Source organism: Sarcophilus harrisii, chromosome 2, assembly GCF_902635505.1.
Source record: "Sarcophilus harrisii chromosome 2, mSarHar1.11, whole genome shotgun sequence".
NCBI lineage: Eukaryota > Metazoa > Chordata > Mammalia > Dasyuromorphia > Dasyuridae > Sarcophilus > Sarcophilus harrisii.
The window spans coordinates 268530401-268550108 of record NC_045427.1 but is presented as its reverse complement, the minus strand read 5'-3'; the positions used below and the strand labels follow the sequence as shown (position 1 = coordinate 268550108).

General features: G+C 33.7%; 1 protein-coding gene across 5 annotated transcripts in view; it reads left to right on the top strand.

The window, feature by feature from the left end:
- Positions 1 to 19708, top strand: part of NPAS3 (neuronal PAS domain protein 3) — a 1088682-nt gene that overhangs the window by 519290 nt on the left and 549684 nt on the right. The window lies entirely within an intron of this gene.

Genomic DNA, 19708 nt, shown 5'->3' with positions numbered 1-19708 from the left:
AGTTATGTTATGAAGGTAATGTGACTTTTTTACATATGTTATCAAATTTGGATGTTCTCAGCTTTAGGTGGTGATCATGAATGTTTCTAATACCGGAATTTTTTACCATCCTATTACAAAATTGCTAGAGAAAAAATGACAAAATGCTTTTAAAATAAGTGAAGACAAGTGCTATTTATTGTTCTCATCAGTGCAGTGATATGGAAATATTTATAATAGCTTTTTTTTAAATCAATAGAGGTGCAATACTGTCTAGAAGATTCATTTTTTGGATTGGGTATCCACTTACCATCATCATCATCATCATCATCATCATCATCAGTGTTCCTTAAAATTATTGTCATCATTTCAACATACCAATTTTTATCTACAGAAGTTTCTCCTCTTGCTTTTGAGATGAGAACTGTTATGAACAAAACCACCTTTTAATTATGGAAGACATTTTATAATTTTCTGTCATTTTGGAATATGAAGCATCTAGCAAAGTTATACAACTCATTTTGTAGCTAAGTTTCAACTCAGTTGAACTGAGGCTAGCTCAAATAAAAATAAGAGTAATCAAGACTTGCCTCGTCATTCAGAACTAAGCAAAGTCCCTCCTGGGATGCTGCCACTTTCTGTAATCCCAGAAAAAGAAGTGATTTTCACTAATCCTTGAAATGTGACTAGGCATATTTCAAATGTAGTAGTGAGACTGCATTTCTTGCTAGATCTTCTGATTTCTCTTTTCTATTTTCTTATACATATTTTGTTGAAGATTTTTTTTCCCTTCTTTGATCATTCTGGAATCTGCTCTGTCTGAAACCAATACAATTTGCTTTCTTCCATTATATGTTTTGAAAGCTCAAGATAGCTAAAGAGCTCTCCAGATTTTTATCCTATGAGCGAAAGTGGACAAAGCTTGGAAAATTTAGTGGAATAGTCAATTTTAGTCTGAAAATAGCCCCAACTCATAACATGAAATCTTTTTGAAAGCAGGAAAAATATACATAAGTATTCGGTCATAAGCAACAATGGTTATAGACCACAATCACATCTTATTTAAGCCAGCTTTCAAAGAAAAGTGGGGCCCATTTTCAGCCCTATTAGTCTCCTGATTGTATTAAATAGCAGTAATTAGAGAATACAAGAGAAACTATTCTCCACTAGAGGCTTTAGGGCAGTGAGAAGAGAAGAAGAAAAATCAGGAAAAAGAAGGAAATGGACTCAGTAAAATGGTTTGTAATACACTAGACTGTCTGAATCAATCTACAAACATTTATTAAATCTTTACTATGCTCCAGGCACTATGATAAACAACTGAGACACAAAGAAAAAAAATAAACAATAACAAAAATAAAACCAATTTCTGCCCTCAAGGAGTTTATAGTCTAAAAGCAAAAGGGAATTGGAACTTGAAAAAGTGTTATTCAATTGTTTTAGAACTATCAGAACTCTTTGACACCCCCTATTGGGCTGTTCTTGACAAAGATAGCAGAGTGGTTTGCCATTTCCTTCTCTAGCTCATTTTACATATGAGGAAACTGAGGAAAAGTATGTTTGCCCAGGATAACACAGCTAGTAAATGTCTGAGGTCTGATTTGAATTCAGAAAACAAACCTTTCTGACTTCAGGCCAGGCATTTCATCCACTGCTGGCCTCTTAGATCAGTACTTTGAAGAAAAATAGAGTAGGTGGGAGATAGCCTTAGGGGGAAGACACTAGCAGTGAAACTTGAGCAAAGTCTTTAAGAAAATAGGGCAGTTGAAGAGTCAGAGATTAGAAGGGAAAGCACTTCAGGGCAACAATCCTAGCCAAAGCACTTCTGTGATGAAAAACAAATAGGTTAGTCTAGCTAGGCCACACTGGAGTGTATGGAGTGAAGTTAGATGTTAAGTGTGGAAAGACAGGAAGGGACCAAATTGTGAGGAGCTTCAGATGCTAAATAAAGTTCATATTTGACATTTGAAGAGCAAAAATCATTTTGTCAGATATGGGAGGGATTAAATGAAATGTGAAGAGAGTTGAGGCAGGGAATTTAATTAATTATCCAAGGCTAAAGAGGATGCGATCTTGGGGATGTGAGAGTGAACGGGAAGATACATTTGCAAGAGAAATCTTAAATCATTACTTTACTTCATATCCAGGAAAGTCCTAAGCATGCAAGTTAAGATTTCCAGTGGCTAGTCAGTACATTTTTGCTTGCTTTTGTCTTCCCCTCTTATGTTGTGAGAATGTCTAAAGCAGTGTTTTTTTGCCTCACTGATGGGATTAGATCAAGGAAATAGCAAACCACTCTAGTATCTTTGTCAAGAAAACTCTTAAATGGGGAACTCACAAAGAGTCAGACACATTAACATAAATCAATAGTAACAAAATAGTGCCTGACACATAGTAGGAGCTTAATAAATATTTATTAATTGTAGCTGCATTGGAATCACCTTCATCTACAAAGCTGAGAGGAACAGGATACACCCATGGTTTACAAGACTTTCAAGAATTTTTAAGAGATGAGTTCAGATTGTTGTGGTAGAAGTGGATAGAAACTTGAGTGGTCACTTGTTTAAATTAATATAAGAAAGAACGGGGAAAATGGAATAATACTTGAGGAAAAGTGACCTGTTTCAGATAGCTGGAAGTGAATTGAAACCTTTTTTTATTTTTTGGAGCAGGAGCTAGTCCAAGTCCAAAAGGGGATGTCTTCTCCCAGTAGCTTTGTACATTTTGCAGGTGTGGTCCCTGGAGACTCCCAAACACTATAAGCTCAGTCAGAAATGCCTTCAGTATGTTCTATACCACAGTATATATGTTCTTGCTATTTTACAGAGGCTTCTATCATGACAAGAAAATCATCAGACATCAGTTACGAATTAGTATAGGGATAGTGAAGAAGGATAGTGTAACAGAATGGAACTTTCTGTGATGGTGGAGTGCCATTAAACATGGTGGTCTTTTAAATTTTTCTCACTCCATTATTCTAGGAACAATATTTTCATTCCTCTACAACTTTATAGGATCCCTTGGAATTTTGTGTTGCCTTTTATGTAAAGTGAACGGGATAATAATTATTATTATGATGATCATTTAGACAACTAAAGATTATTCTGCCAGAAAAATGACCAGTGATCATTCTACTCATCTTACCATCATTTTCCAGGCTAGGATTTTAAGCCCAATATATCGTCTCTGCCATCCTCTGTTTGAATCTAAAGCTGTGGTGGACCAGAGATTAGGAGGAGCAAAATGCCATCTGTAGTACAGTTGAAGGCTTTCTAGGATGATTAGTCTTAGTACTATAGGAGTGTAGATTGCATATATTGTGTCTCATTCAAGGTATTTTTAGTTCAATATAGTCTTATTTGGCTTATATTAGTCAGATGAGGAGCAAGAGCAATTAGGAGGTCAAGATACCAAGATGGGGAATTATATTTTGTGGTACAATAGATGGAAAAGCTAAAAGACATCAAAAATAAGAGGTCTTCTTTGCAAACAGTCTTTCCTGCATGCCAGAAAAATTGTTGAGTAGAGATTAGATTCTCTTGTCACTGGATTCAGCAATATCCTAAGTGGTCTGTGTTTCCATTAACCCTCATCTGTCCTGTCATCCTTAAGAAGGGAGAGAAGTGAAGGGTGTTTATTTTGTAAGAACTGTACAATGTGTTCACATTTTCTGTGTTTTTCTAAGCTTAACTAAAGGCAAAATGGTAGCAAATATAATATTACAAAAACATAAAATTAACCAGTGACTTTCTCTTAGGTGTCAAAATTATGAATGGAATGTTTTAATTATTTGTACATCCTTGGCAGAAGCCTAAGTTCAAGGGTTGTTGGGGTTTTTTTTTCATTCTCTAAAAGAATATTTTATGTTAGTGTTAAAAGAAATGTAAAATTGGCCACCACATATTTGCATACTAGACAGTAATGCTGTTTTACACACCTTATAGGTGTTAAAAACAAGATAAACAAAACAAACCTTGTAAATTGAAGAACTGGGAGGGGTTGTATGTCAGCTTGATTTGTCAGCCATGCTACTATGAGTCTACAGAAACATATATTATTTATCCCACCAATAGTTTGTGGTAATCTCTACCATTCTAGCTATCCAACTTTACAGTGAGTTTGGGATGATAAAAAAAATGTCTGTTATTAAATACAGGTATTATCTATGTCAGCATAGGACTTTCAGCATGGGATATATGTCTAGCTTTAACACTGCCTCTTTTAAAATAAAGCTTCCTTTATGGAATGGAGGCAATGGAATTTTGGTGTATCACTGACTGGGAATGCTTACCTTAAAGATGAGAAGCCCTGAGGCTTCCTGAGAAGAATGTGAAAGTTGTCTTTGAAGATTTAAATAGATGTCACAGGGAAAGGGGTTTGGGCTTGTTCTTCTTGGTCCTGGAGAACAGAATGAGGAGCAGTGCGTGAAGATAGCAAGGGACAAATTTGATGTCAGGATAATCTCCCTAATTATTAAAGCTGCTCAAAAAGGGAATAGGCTTTGTTAGGAGGTGATATATTTCCCCTCATGGAAGATTTTTTGACTAGATGATCACTTGTTGGAGTTGTTAGAGTAAGGATTCTTTGTAGGACTAGATGAACAATAAGGTTCTTTCCAACTTGGAATCTGTCATTCTGTCATTTTGAGATCTTTGAGGTCAAGCAATGTATTTTTTTAAAAATAGTAGAATAATAATATTCCCAAGACTTTCTGAATAACACAAGACCTGTGTATATATAAATGTTATGGCAGGAAGTTTCAAAGCATGTGCCCATAAAAAGCAATTTTGAAAAACACAGGGAATGCAATAGATCTACTTTGCTTCTAGAAACCTCAGGTGATTGTCCCTAGGACTTGACCAGGATGCAAAATTCCAGAGTACTTTTGGGTAGAGAAGTTCTATTAGTTTTTCTTATTAGTATTATTATTGTTGTTAAATTCATGATCATTGCACCATCATCATTATTATCACAATAATAAAGAAGGTGAGAAAATAGTAATAAATGAGAATTTGTCAAGCACTTTTAAATATTATTTCATTTCCTCCTCAAAACAACCCTGGAAGGTCAATGCCATAAGTATCCCATTTTCCAGATGAAGAAATTGAAGCAAACATAGGTGCCACCTAGCATTTTCTCAGGACCACCAAACTGGATTTGGAAATCAGAGAGAAAAATATTTTAATACATGTTTTGTTACATGTATTTGAATTTTACTCCATTTTGTTGTCTCCAAAAAGTAGTTGTTATAATTACATTGCTATTGTTTTTGTTAACAGTGGGTAGTATTTATATTACTGTTAATAAATTATTGACAGTAATAATTGCTAGTATTTTAGCTAGCTCTTTAAAGTTTTCAAAGTACTTTATAGCATGTTATCTTATTTGAGCATCACCACAGTCCTGTGTGTAGTAGATGCCATCATTCCCACTTTATAGATGAGAAAACTGAGACAGAGAAAGACCAAATAACTTGCCCAGGTTTGCATGATATATAAAGCAGATTTTGAACTCAGCTTCTTCTAAATCCAGGACTCTTCATTTTTGCACACAGTTGGCTATTTTCCTAAAGGGAATCCCAGCAGACTACCCCCCAGAAAAACAAACAAACAACTCAGAAGATTGTAATTCTTGGATTTCTCAGGCCGATCTTGCCTCATGATCACAATATTTCCTCTGTGATGACTGTGTGTGCCTTGGACCTCCAATAAAGGTCCCAACATGACCCTGTGAACAGTCATTACAGAGTGGTTTGATGCATATGTCTTAATGTCTTATAGCTTATGTCACCCATGGTCAGAGGAAACTTCAGGGCAAATGCTTTTAAGAATTACAACACAATACATCTTTTTTGAAAAAAAAAATCTTCCTATTGAGAGAAGAAACAGGGAGTCTCACTATATCAACACAGCAATAAGAGCTGCACCAATTTTTTTTTGAAAGTATAATGTAATGAAGAAAAAGTCTAATTAAGTCTATTTAATGAGAAGCACTCCCACCTCTCTGAGTTCAAATCTAGCCCCAGACACTGGCTGCTTCTATTTCCTCATCTATAAAATGAGAATAATAATAGGACTTTACCCCCAGGATTGTGCTGAAGATAAAATAAAATAAGTAAAGCATTTTGCAAACCTTAAAATAATTCATAAATTATAGCTGTTATTATTGCTAATTACAAGAAAAGGTGCTCTAATAGCCACTAGTGGTATTTTTGTTTGTTTGTTTTAATTTTATTATCAAGAGGTTTAACATCAAATTGACATGTAAACAAATGAGGATGATCCACATCAAGGACTCAGGAAATTTGAGTAGGAAGGTATTTTTTTTTTTTTAACCAGAGCATAGATTTTTTAATCTTTTTGGTGTCATGACCCACTTTGTCAGTCCGTGGAAATCTATGAATACTTTTTCAAAATAATTTTAAATGCATAAAATATAACAGAGAGAACCACAAAGGTCCAATTTCAATGGAATACAAATATTTAAAAAACAAAAACAAGTTCATGAACCTCAGATTTGGAATCCTGCATTAAGAGAATTAGAAAGGGCTCAATAGAAAACTCAGTTCCCAAGCAGGGGCTTGAAGTAGAAGAAAGATTTCAATAGATACATGTAGTTGGAATGTAGTCCAGACAAAGAGAATGACTTTATCACTGTGTGGAGGGAGGGGAAAACATAACATGATCCAAGAATAGCTTCTAACTCTTTTCAACTGGGGGGAGGAGAGAAGAATCGACTAATATGACATGTCTGAAAATTTAAGTTGGAGCCAAACTCTGGGAGGTCTTTAATCTTAGCTTAAGCCATAGTGATTAACAGGTTTGGTAAAAACAAACAAACAAACAAAACAAAAAACAACTATGGGCTTAGGGAAATAATAAAAATAGGTAGCATTTATAGAGCTCTTCAAGACATGCAAATATCATCTCATTTGTATCTTCACAGTAAAAATGGGAATGAGATCAGTTATTAGTCTGCTAAATATCTGAGATAGAATTTAAACTCAGGTCTTCTTGACTCATTCTCTAGCCTCATTTTATGTTCTTGCCTCATCTATTCCCAGATCTCCCCATATACATCATTTTTCAAAGAAAATATTATCATGTCATCAAGGAAAATTAATAGTTGAGAAATCCAGGGTACATACAATACAAGAAAACTCTTCACTACTAAGATATAATCAATTAGGTGGTACAGTAGATAAAGCAATTCAAATATGTATTAGCTATATAACTTTGGGCAAGTCACTTAACTCATTTCCCCATCTACAAAATGGGGATTTCAAGAGGACCTAACTCTCGGGGTTGTTTTGAGGACCCAATGAGATTTTATTTGTAAAGCACTTAACACAGTCCCTAGCACACAGGTTGTCTGTCAGACAATTGCATATATTATGTTATACATACATATGCATACATATATATATATATATATATATATATATATATATATCTTCAGACTTATTGATAGACACATAGGAATTGGAGAAACTTAATGTCCAGAAATGTTTACCAAAAAAAAAAAAAATGTTAGGGGGAATTATTGAGAAAAAAAGTAAATGAAGAACATCTTGTCACATATATTATCACTATTATTTTGTCAAGCATCTCCAGTCAAAATTCTGCAGTTAAGTTCTGAGACCTAACCAATGACTGATTTATGGGGGAAGAGTACAATTTATAGCAATGTGTTTATGAGAAAAGGGAAGTGTCAGATCAGCTTCTCTCCTGATCACAGCTGGAATAAAGAGAAAGACCACAAGCTTATCTGGTCAGTTGAAACATCTGGCCAAGAAGCAACAACATCCTAGGTGCTTCAAATCCTAGGAAATTGTAGAGCATTGATTATTATTTTATTGAGATTCATCATAATCAACATTTTTTGAGCTTTGTAGGGAAAAAAAAATGTGTTTCCAACAGATATTCAGACTTACAGGTCCAATGTCTATTTCATGAGATATCTGGAAATTCATTTTCATCATCTGTGGTATTGACACTTTCCTGTTATTAAATGAAAATGAAAAATAACAAAAAAAGGAAACACTAGAAATGTTGAATCATTGGCAAACTGGGTTCCTGCTGGATGTCAGTGATAATAATAAATGACAGTGATATTTCACATGATTTCTTTAACTTACATCTAAGGAAAAAGAAAAGGATAAATGACCCTGTATTTTCCCTATGATCCAGAATGATAAGAAAATATAGAACTAAATATAGAAAAAAGAGAAAGTTAGTGAATATATTTGCATATGCAAATTAGCTTAATTGATACTGCTTGCCTCTACAGGGATTTTTCATTACAAACTGGAGTGCTACATTGTTCAGCTCATATTGAGTAATTTAGTAACTAATGAGACCAGTTTGCACTAATTTGCATATGATAAATGAGCTTAATTGCAGTAAATAACTTGGAGGCATAATTACTTAATTTTCCTGTGTTGCACGGCTTTTAAGTTCACGTATGAACAACTCAAGATAATTTTGCATATTTAAATTAGTTGCTTTTAAATTTTCTTAAACAAAAAAAGAGAACACACCTTATCAATTGAGCTGTAAAACAATTGAAAGTAAGGTTTACAGTATTTTTGTTAAAAAAAAGAAAAGCACCCAGAAAATCCTTCCAAAGAATGCTGTTTTTTTTCGGTGCCAAGTTCAGAGCACTGAACATTATGGGAAGTGCTTTTAATGGTGTAAATTGAATGTGCAACTCCTATCAGTTACTGACCTGTGTTTAAACGGAACTATGTGGATGTGAAAAGATATGTGTATGAATAAATCATAACTTTTAAGTTACAACTAATGAGAGACCTGACAAGTTCATTATCTAATCCAGCAAACTAATATGTGAGTAGTCATTTGGTTACCTCACCTGTAATGCTGAAATTCAACAGTTGCTTGGTTTTAATGAAGTACATGTTACCCTAAAACTAGCATGTCTTTTTATCTAAATTAATGTTTTATAGTTAATACCTTTTATCAACAAAACTCCATGATGGTTGCCAAGATTTATCTCATTGATCTTCATAGTATACTAAGATCTATTTTTCAAATTGAAAAACTGAGGCATCAAAGGTTGAGGACTAAATTATTACATTTCAACTTGAAACCTTACTTTAAAAAAAAAAAATTATTATTCAAAATGGACTGATCTGTAGTACCATCACGCATTTCTGTATTTGAATGTAGAAAAATCTTTACTTATGAAAGCTAATCTAGCATTGAACATTTCATGATGCAAGGTGTTTCTGAGGAAAGGGAAGTGTCAGATCTTCTATTATCAACATCTCTCCTGATCACAGCTGGAAAGAAGAAAAAGGCCAACAATTAGTCTGGCCACATCTGGCCAAGAGGCTATAATACCCGCTTATTATTTATAACACTCTGCTTATTATTTTATAACACTCGTATCATTGCTATCTTGCCCTACTGCTTTAAGTAAATGTGAGTCTAACTTACAAGAGAACCAATAGTGGCTTAAAGGAGAGAGCTGCCTCAGAGTAGGGTTCAAGTGTTGCTTCTTCATATGCAGACTTTGTGTTCCTGGGCAAGTTCATGTTGTTCAAGTTGTTGGTTATAAACTCACAGGTTGTAAATTGATGATCAGATGTCAATCTGAATTAAAAAGAGTTTCCTCATCAGGATCTTTTATCAATACATTCAAAAGTCTGATCTAAAAAAGAAATCAACACTTTAGAACCAAGAGCTTATTTCTCTTCATTCCACAGCCTCTTAAATATTGGTGTTGTCTTTTCTCTCAAGATTTTAAAGTACTTCCTTATGCATCTCATTTTATATAGGAAGCTTTTGAGGTAGAACTAGAAGGCAGTTAGCAGCATGTTTTTGTTTAAAAAAAAAAAAAAAAAGTGAAACTGAAGCAAAGAAACATTACATGTCCCAAAATTTCATAAAGCAGAGGAATCATACTTGGAGGTCAGATTTTTGGACACTTTCTTCCAATTCTATTCTTTCATTGGGCATATTTTCTGATAAGACCCAAATTCTTGGAATATATAACCATGAATCCAATGGGCTCTGAGCAAATACTAAGAGTTTTTAAATCCCTGTTGTGCATATTCTACCCTAGAGGCAGAAAGGGGACACTGGTGATTTCAGAAAGGAGCTATAATCTCCATGGTAGATGTCCTATAGCATCTACTCCCCACAACTCTGTATTTCTGTCAAATCACAAATAATATATAAGAAGCAGGACCATCATTTTAAGAAACCTTAATGCTCTATCAATTTTCCAGGATTTAATAGATGGCAGATTATTAATTTATATAAAAAAATTAAAATAGTTTTTTTAAAGAGAATTTTTCTTATAATGTATTATAATAAAATTTCTCACAATAAAAAAACCTAGCACAAAGGAACACTTCATTAAAAAAATTTCTCAAAATAATATTGTAGTTTTCCTATGCTAAATAGAATTATGTGCAGCTATAATCTAAGTAGGGAAAATGTAATTAGAGTTTTTAAGGGGACTCCAAAATCAAAGTTTCCTTTAGACAGTAATTTGGTTTGTTTTTGCTCCTCTCTTCATACTCCGCAGCCTCATCAACTTACACAGAAAAAAATGGAATGAGCAGCCAATCAAAATTCAGAAGATTCAGGAGGTGGAAAGAGTTCACTGTTCACTACTATAAATTATAATGTTGATGAGACATTGAAATTCACATATTTTCCCTCATTATCCAGATTGTAACAAGAAAATGACACAATATTCATTTTCTGTCATGACTAAAAGGGCACCTTAAAGTGTCAAGATGAGATTGGAGAACTGCCTTGAATGGTTTTTTACATAGTCTGAACGTGACAGAGATTCCTCTGCATTTTGGCATGTAACCTGCCAGCACTGATTTGCAAAATTACAAGACTCTTGATGGTAAAAAGTGCATCACAGTTCATCACAAAGTAGTATAAGAAAGATTGTGGATAAAGTAAGAGTTATGACCAGGTAATTGGTGAAGCTGGCACATTGGGGTGTAAGTGGTTATGTCTTATCTCATTCTTGAATTAAGGAAGGTCAATAAATTAATAACTTTCACATTAAATAGGTTTGTGAGTTTTTATGTCTGTCAGCACTTTAAGTAGCATTTATTTAAAAAATGTGATGTGCCATGCATTTTGCTAAGTGCCAGGATTATAACGAAAGGCAAACTCTCTCTCTCTCTCTCTCTCTCTCTCTCTCTCTCTCTCTCTCTCTCTCTCACACACACACACACACACACACACACACACACACACGCAAAACAGCTGTAATCTGAAAAAGCATAACTTGTTATTGTTGTTGTTCATCCTTCGTCCTTGAAGAGAACCAGTGACATCCTAGGGGTGATTTCTAGACTCGCAAAATGAAATGAATTTAAGTGAGGCAGAGCCACACAAAGTCATCAGCCTCACTTTCGTTTAGATTCTGATCCAAGTACAGTGGCAGGACAAAAGCCAAAACATTAACAATGACCCTTGATGCAGTGGATGAAAAATAGACAAACAAAATTAAATGGTGAATATTAAGTTTAAATATTAAAAGTTTAAATTTATTTATAGTGTTTAAAGAAGTGAGCTAACCACTAAAGATACAAACACAAAAATGAAACAGATTATTACCTCAAAAAGCTAGTCTTGCCTTCAAAAAAAAAAAAAAAAAATGGGGGTTAAGTGATTTGCCTAGGGCCACTCAGCTAATAAATACCAAATATGTGAGATCAGATTTGAACTCAGGTTCTCCTCATTCCAGGGCCCCTCTCTATCCACTGTGCAATCTATCTGCCCCTGGCTTTCAAAATTAATCATCCCTTAAGAGTCTTAAGGAGATCACCATAAAATAGATTTAAAGGTAGAAAGGACCTTAAAAGTCAACGAGGAGCTGCTACCTTGAGACCTAGAAAGGTCAAAAACTTGCCCAGAGTAACTAAGGAATTAAGTCACAAGGAATAAAATTTGAACCCAGGTCTTTGTCTCTAGATTCAGTACTTTCTGTTATTTTACACGACTTCCTATAGATCTAAAGAAAATCAGGTGGTAGATCTATCCTCCAAGTACTTCTTTTTATTGTTTGAGTCTCATGTAAATTTGGGTATGTGGGATTACCTAAGAAGAGACTTTGCTTCATTTGAAAAAGATATCTTCTTAACTTTGAGATAGGGGACTAGTGAGATAATTGGATAGGGAAGTGGGTAATTATGGGAATTTGGGGATGTGAAGTCTTTTTGTGGGTATTATAATATGGAAAACATTTTGCAAGTTTCAGTATGTTGATCTTTATTCTTTCTTTCACATGCACTTGATGTCAGGGTTAGGTAGTATTTTAAATGGTTAACAAATGCAACCACAAAGATAACAAACAGAGAGAATTCTTAGGAAAGGACTGGGATAGCTGATAATTTGGATACTTTATATAAATGTTCATTTATAACCTAATGAAGGAACATAAGGATTCTAACGATCTGTCAATTAATTACTAAATTACTAAACAGGTAGTGGAATGTACAGATTGGCACTCAGGGCAGCCAAATTTCTCTATTTTGCCCATGAATATTTCTCTGCACCTGAATTTCCCAATGTGTAAAATGAATTTATAATAGTCTTTTGCCACTAGATTATAGTTGGTGATAGTGGGTATGTTATAAGAACAACATCAAAAAATGTTGTTTTGAAGAAGTGCTATTGCTATAAAATTTAAGTTAACGGAAGCTTAATTGCAGCAACATCAGAGTGCCTAGCAACATCAGGTAAGTGAGGAGAGAAAAACAGAGAGAGACAAGGACAGTGATGCACAGAGATACACAGAAAGTGACAGAGAAAGACAGAGAACCAGAGAGAGATAGAGACACACATAGAGAAACAGGGAGAGAGAGAGAAAGAGAAAGAGAGAGAGAGAGAGAGAGAGAGAGAGAGAGAGAGAGAAATAAGTCACATTTACATAGCACTTCTAAGGTCTGCAAAATGCCTTATAAGATAACATCTCATTTGATATTCACAACTGTGAAGTAGCTGCTATGACTATCCTCAATTTATAGATGAGGAAACTGAGGCAGAAGTTAAGTGATCTGTTCAGAGCCACACAACTACTAACTATCTAGGGCAAAATTTGAACTCAAACATTCCTGATTCTAAGTCCAAACTTCTATCTTCTGAACCACTTAGCTATTTCAAAACAAAATAAGATCTCTGATCTCCAGATTTCCCAGGCTCCTTGAGGAAATAGGGGATTATTACCTCCTGAATTTCTCCACCCTCTGTTATTTTCAAATTTTAAATTCTATAATATGGTGGAAGGACTGAATCAGAGGATTTTGAGTCCAAGGATGTGGGTTCAAATTCTGGCTCAGGTACGCAATCAAGTTATTTCACATCTTAGATATTTGTCATTTTAATCTGTAAAATTAGGTTATTAGCTATATGATCCCCAAGGCTGTGTCTAGATAAAATCGTATGATTTCACAGAACAATTAATCTCAGCCATTTTCTGAACAGTAATCTTCTTTAAATATGCTTGACAAGTGATCAGTCTTTGCCAGTAGCCTTTTGAGAATGGGGAACTTCTTCCTCATGAGACAGACCATAATACTTAGGAATACTTCTAAAACGTTGTTTACTTCAAGCCTAAATTTGCTTTTCTACAATTTTCACCCATTATTCTAAATTTCTCATTGTGGGGGCAAATCAAATAAATCTAATTCGATAAGATAGATCTTCAGCAACTTAAAAGTTAACTACTATGATCTCTCCAACCCCACCTCAATGCATTCTCTCCTACAAAATAAACATTCACAATTCCCTCATTAAATCTTCATATGACAGTTTCTAGTCCCTTTGTGTACCTTATTTGGTCTCTTCTCAATTGACTAGGTTTTTTAATGTCTTTTGGAATTGACTATGAATTAGTATTCTCACGACTTCTACCTATCCTTTAGCCATAAGATAGCTGCCATCCCCAAAGTGACCCTATTGAAGATTTGACTTTAAAATTTAAGCCTAGAATACCTCTGGTGGCCTTTAGTCATGTCACTGTTTTCCTTCTGGCTTTGGTCTTGGAGACCAACCTGGAAAATTACCATGTCTCTGACAGGGTTTGGTACATTTTGAAGTTGTCACCTTGACCAAGAGTCAGTTCATAGTAAAGGAGATTCTCCCATGAAATCCATGGATCCCCTGAAATAATCTTAATTTTATACAGAATTTTTGGGGTATCGAAAGGTCTGAACTGACTGTGTTCTTAGCTTACCTGAAAGATTTTAACCCTATTGATTTAATGCCTTACCTCTATCAATTACCACCAGTTTATCTTTTATAATTTTTGTTTACACATAATTGGTTTTCTAGACTGTGGAGTCATTGAGACTAGAGACTTCTTTTTGCCTTTGATTTTATTCCTAGCACATAGTACACTGTAGGTGCCTAATAAATGCTTATAACCTTCCTGACTGTCACTGTTGGGCAGGAAACCTTATCCTCTAGAATGTTTTCCTATCTTCTTTGCCATATTTTATTGAACTTATATTCATATTGCAAGTAACTAGATCATGAAAAAAGTATGTTTTACAACTTGTTTCTATAGCTAATATTTTTCTTAAAATAATCATTTGGTTTGCCCATTTTAATTAAAATGTGTCATTTATTTAGTTAGGATTCTTACCCTGCATAGTTCCAAAGTATATCTAAAACATTTTCTAAAATTAAACACAGATGACACAAGTCCATTAAAAATTAAAAGAAAAAATAAAATTCTTTTATGGAAATGAAAAAAAATTATATAGGACAGTTGTGGTTTCCATAAATCTATTTCCTGATGAAAGAAATACAAAGCAGGATGCCAAGTGATTGGCATGCTATTGGGAAATTTGCTATTATATTTTCCAAATAGCTTCTCCACTTGAGAGGTAGAAATACTTCTGATGTTATATTTGGATTCTTTTGAAGTATAGGAAGCAGAAAATAGTTAAATATCTAAGTATATGGAGACATAGAGCTATTTGTAAATTATAAAAAGAAAAAAAAGACTAACATGATGTCTAATGTCATATGTCATATATCAAATATATCATATATCAAATTAGAATCATGTTATACCTAAAATATTTTAATTTGCTGGTAAAAGTACAAAAAGTTAATTTATATTGAATCATGCCTCTGCCTGATAAAATGTGTTCCAATCCGTTTTACTATTTTATTGAAACTTTATTATTATTGAAAATGATTAAAATGTGAAAAATGATTGATATTATATTTTTTCTGACCCAATATCAATCTTAAAATAAGTTTGCTTTGTTCTTTAATTCAAAATATCTATTTATTTATTTTGAACTCATGTGCTATATAATATCAAAAAGGGCTTGAGACAACTTATTAAATTAAATATGATATGAAATAGTACAATTAAAATTAAAAACAAAACAAAAACAAATCAAAAGGAGAAAATGAATGTTACCTGACACATGGTTTAAGCTTATATTTGCAAGTAATACTGAATTTTATTGTCAACCAAAACAAAGAAGAAAACATATCGTATATAGTTCTTGTTATCTGAAAAATAAGCATATAAGGAGATCTAGAGTAACAAACTTTTCTTCCTGGAACAGTATTAAAGGATGGATTTATCATTTAGATCTTTATTTATAAGACGGGGATAACATAATGGAGACTATCTTTAATTGTGGTGTAAAAGAGAGGGAAATGTTCAAGTGGATATTGCTTATCTCTACAGTTCCATAAAAGTCAAGAGCATGATATTAAATATTAACACAGTGTAATCATTTTGAAGTCTAGGATGAAAATTCTAAATTTGAGAGTTTATTGAATCATGGTTCACTGGATGAACAATTGACAGACACAGAATTAATTCAAAATATGCTTTTAAAATTCAGATATAAAAAGTATAAATTCTACATATTATTACGCTTTACAGCTATAATGACCCCAATAGTTTCCTAAAAACACTCAAAAAGAATTTAATGAGGAGCCTTGACTGTGGAAAGACAGTAGTTTCATTCAAAGGGTCATGGAAAGAATATGATTACAGAAACTCAAGCTTCAAAATAGATGATTTCTAATGGTTTCTTTAACCCAGATCCTTAAGATGTACTAGAGAAGTTTTTCTTCAGTTATACTCAACAGGGTCCATAGATTGTTACTACAAACTTTAAACCTATGGGTATAAGAGAAAGGGGATATGTAACATTTGCTTAAAGAACGTTAATGGCCCTATTCTATTTCCTCAAGGTATATCTAATAGTCTGCTGGCAGACACTCTGAATTGGTGCATTTTAGTAGGCAAGTACTTGGATGGACACTTTAGAGTGTGTTGTGATATGATATATGTTGTGATATGATATAATATGACTTAGCATGGGTTTCTTAGGCAAGGGTAAATGAATAGCAAATGAACCTATTCTGGAAATATATGTATATCTATAACTACTTATACAAACATACATATATACATATATCCATACGTCCATATACACATCCATATACAAATATATAACCATTAGATGTACTTATGTGAAAAGGAGGAGAGGAAACAATACATAAATAGGAATAAGGAAAACTACTGTATTTTTTCCTTAAATATTTAAATTCTGGCCAATTTCTCATGTTGCTAGACCAGACTATTTGGTAAAAATGATAGCAAGTCATAGGTTAATATGACTTTCCTTCATTCAAAAAGAGAGGGGTGATTAGGAGCAGGTGAACACTTAAGTTACTAAAAAATACTTAGTGATCTTCTGGAATAGTCCAATTCACTTTTCTGATTGCTATGCAAGCATGGGCTGCTTATAGAGATTACATTAAGGGTTAGTCTGACCCAAATAAAAATAAAACCCAATTTTGAGTACATATAACCTAGAGGCTTAAATGTAAAAATAATGATTTGAATAATTATTTTCCCTTTCCTTTATCTACATCCAAACTAAAGTCAGTTCTTCTTTATCACACTTCCAATATATCTTTCCTATCTACCCTGTATTTCTGTTGTCACAGAAATTATTTTATTTTAGAACTGATCACTTTTTCCAAAGACTATCCAGTTATTCCATAAACATTTATTTAGTCAACACATATTTATTTGGCTTCTGCCATAGCATGTGCCAAGTGCTAGGGATACAATATTAAAAGGGAATAGATAGCCCTTGCCCTCATAAAGCTTATAAACTAATGTTAGATAATAAGCCAACAGATTTGTACAAATAAGCCAAATAAAGGAAAAATAAGAAATAATGAAAAGAGGGAAGATACTAGATTTAAGAGGACTTGGGAAAGGCTTTCTGGAAGACAATAGGAGAGCATTCTAAGCATATATATTGCTGTTCTTTCCTTCTTGAAGAGAGACAATAACATTAGGAGGGTGATGTCTTCACTTGCAAGTGGATTAGATTTAAGTGAGGCAGGGCTGTGCAAAGTCATCAGCCTCTTTTAAAAAGATCGAGGATTGTCACTGCATCTGGGGCCATCTCCAATCATCTTAACCTATGTCTTGCCACTGGTTTCTATGAAAGTATACAAGACAGCCAGAGAAAATGCCTGGAGTGAGAGATAGAGTGTTTTGTTTTTGGCCAACTAGGAGTCATTCAAAAAGGTGAAGAGGAGGAAAGTATAAAAAAAACTGAAAAATAGATAGTGGTGAGGATATGGAGGACTTTAACTATCAAACAGAGAATTTTAGATTTGACCCTTCAGGTAATAAGGAGCCAGTCATTTATTAATTAGCAGAGTGCTTTAGGAAGATCTCTTTGGAAGTATGTTGTAATACACTTCTAAATGGTCTCTGTGCCTCTAATCACATGCTAGCCAAGGCAATCTTCCAGATGTGCTACTTTGGTCATCACTCTATATTCTAAAATCTTTAGTGATTTCTTCCCTACTGAATGAAACATAAATTTCTTAGTCCAGTAATAGAATCTCTCTACAACTTCCCTTCTTTCCAGCCTTCTGTCATTCTGCTCATCTTCAAAATACTCTATATTCTACCCACACTGAAATACACATCTTTGCCTATTCTTCCTCTCCCCTCCCACATCTGTGCTATTGTTTAAACTGTCCCTCCTACTTATTATAGAATTCCATCCCCCAATCCTGGATCTTGGAATTCTTCTAAGGCTCATCTCTTCCCTGAAGCTTTTCCTTCAGCTGAACAAATCATACATAATTGTATGATTGTTGAAGGCATAGACTGGATTTTACTTCTTTAATATTCCCATGTCTGATATGGTGTCTTGTATATAGTACTTGCTCATGTAAACCATCTTTGGACACTTGCCAATTTAGAATATGATTTGATGTGATATGATGTGAAATGACATGATTAAGCATGTCAAATGTCTGGAAATATATGTTTATATTTTATATATTAAGATATATGTTTTATATATTTTATTTGTATATTATATAATGTGCTTATGCATTACATAATATGTATTTACCATTTTGATATATCTCTTTTAAAGGGATGAAAAAGAAGAAAAATATAAGTAGGAATATGGAAGAATAATATAAATATTTTGTCCTTGATGACTAAAATTTTTTTAGGGTTGAAATATTTTCACAGGTCAGTTTCTTATGTTATTAGACTAGACTGCTGGATAAATTCAAAAGCAAAAACACAAGTTAATGTGATTCTTTCCTTCATCAAAAAATGGTAGTAAGAGCAGGTGAACACCTAGGTTGCTAAACAAATATTTAATGACCCTCTGGGATAGTCTAATTCTCTTTTCTGATTGCTATAATAAACATGGGCTGCTTGTTGAGCAGCCCTTAATAAGTGTTTATTGATTGACTTGAAATTATTTTGATTATATTTTTGGTAATAAAGATATTTCACTTTCATATATTATATTCTTTAAAATCATAGCATCAAGGGGAAAAGGCAGTCATTATTCAATAGTGTATAGTAAGATGGATAGAGTCATCTCTTGAGATCCCATTTAGGTGAGTAAAATATAATAGCCTAAAGCAAAACCTGGTCAGATCTTAATCTTTCAAAAAGCACAATTGCTCCTTCAAGAATATCCAGGGCTCAGGCCTTAATGCTTCTAGTTGACACCAGTTTCCTCTAAGAATTGAGAATTTGGGAGTTTTGGACTTTTTGGAATCTTCAAAAAAGACAAGTTATATAAGGCCCTATAAAAATTGGATAAAGGAAAAGCAACCTTTCCTGTTACCCAGGAAATAATAAATTAGTGTGGAAACTTTAAACAATAAAGTGATAAACTGATTGCTTATTCTTTTTCCTAGCTTTACATATCAAATCCAATATGTTTGTTGGGACACTTTGGTTAAGGGGTGGGGGGGTCACAAAGGAAAAATAATAAGTTCTCTTCTGAGATAGTCATAAAAGCCAGAGATCCCTTTCCATCAAAGAGGTAATGTGTATTTTTTATCATTGTCACCCCAAACTGTTGATTCTTTTCATATTTGTGTGATTTAAGTGAACCGAGATTGTGGTTAAGAATAGAGATGCTGTGTGTAGAATAAGTAGCAAAAGAAAAGGCTTCTCGGTTTTGTAGACTTCAAAGATTAATGAAGTCACAGTGAGTATCTTAGCCTGGATCCAGTTAGCAAAAGTTTTCAATCCAAAACTACTTGGAGATAGGGAAATAGTTGCTGCTGAAGGGGTATATACCAAGAAAAAAATTCAAAGCTAGAGGTAGGGAGGGGGGACGGAAGAAAAAGAAGGAAAGCAGGGGGGAGAAATCAAATATTGATTTGTTTTGCAGTTGAAGCTG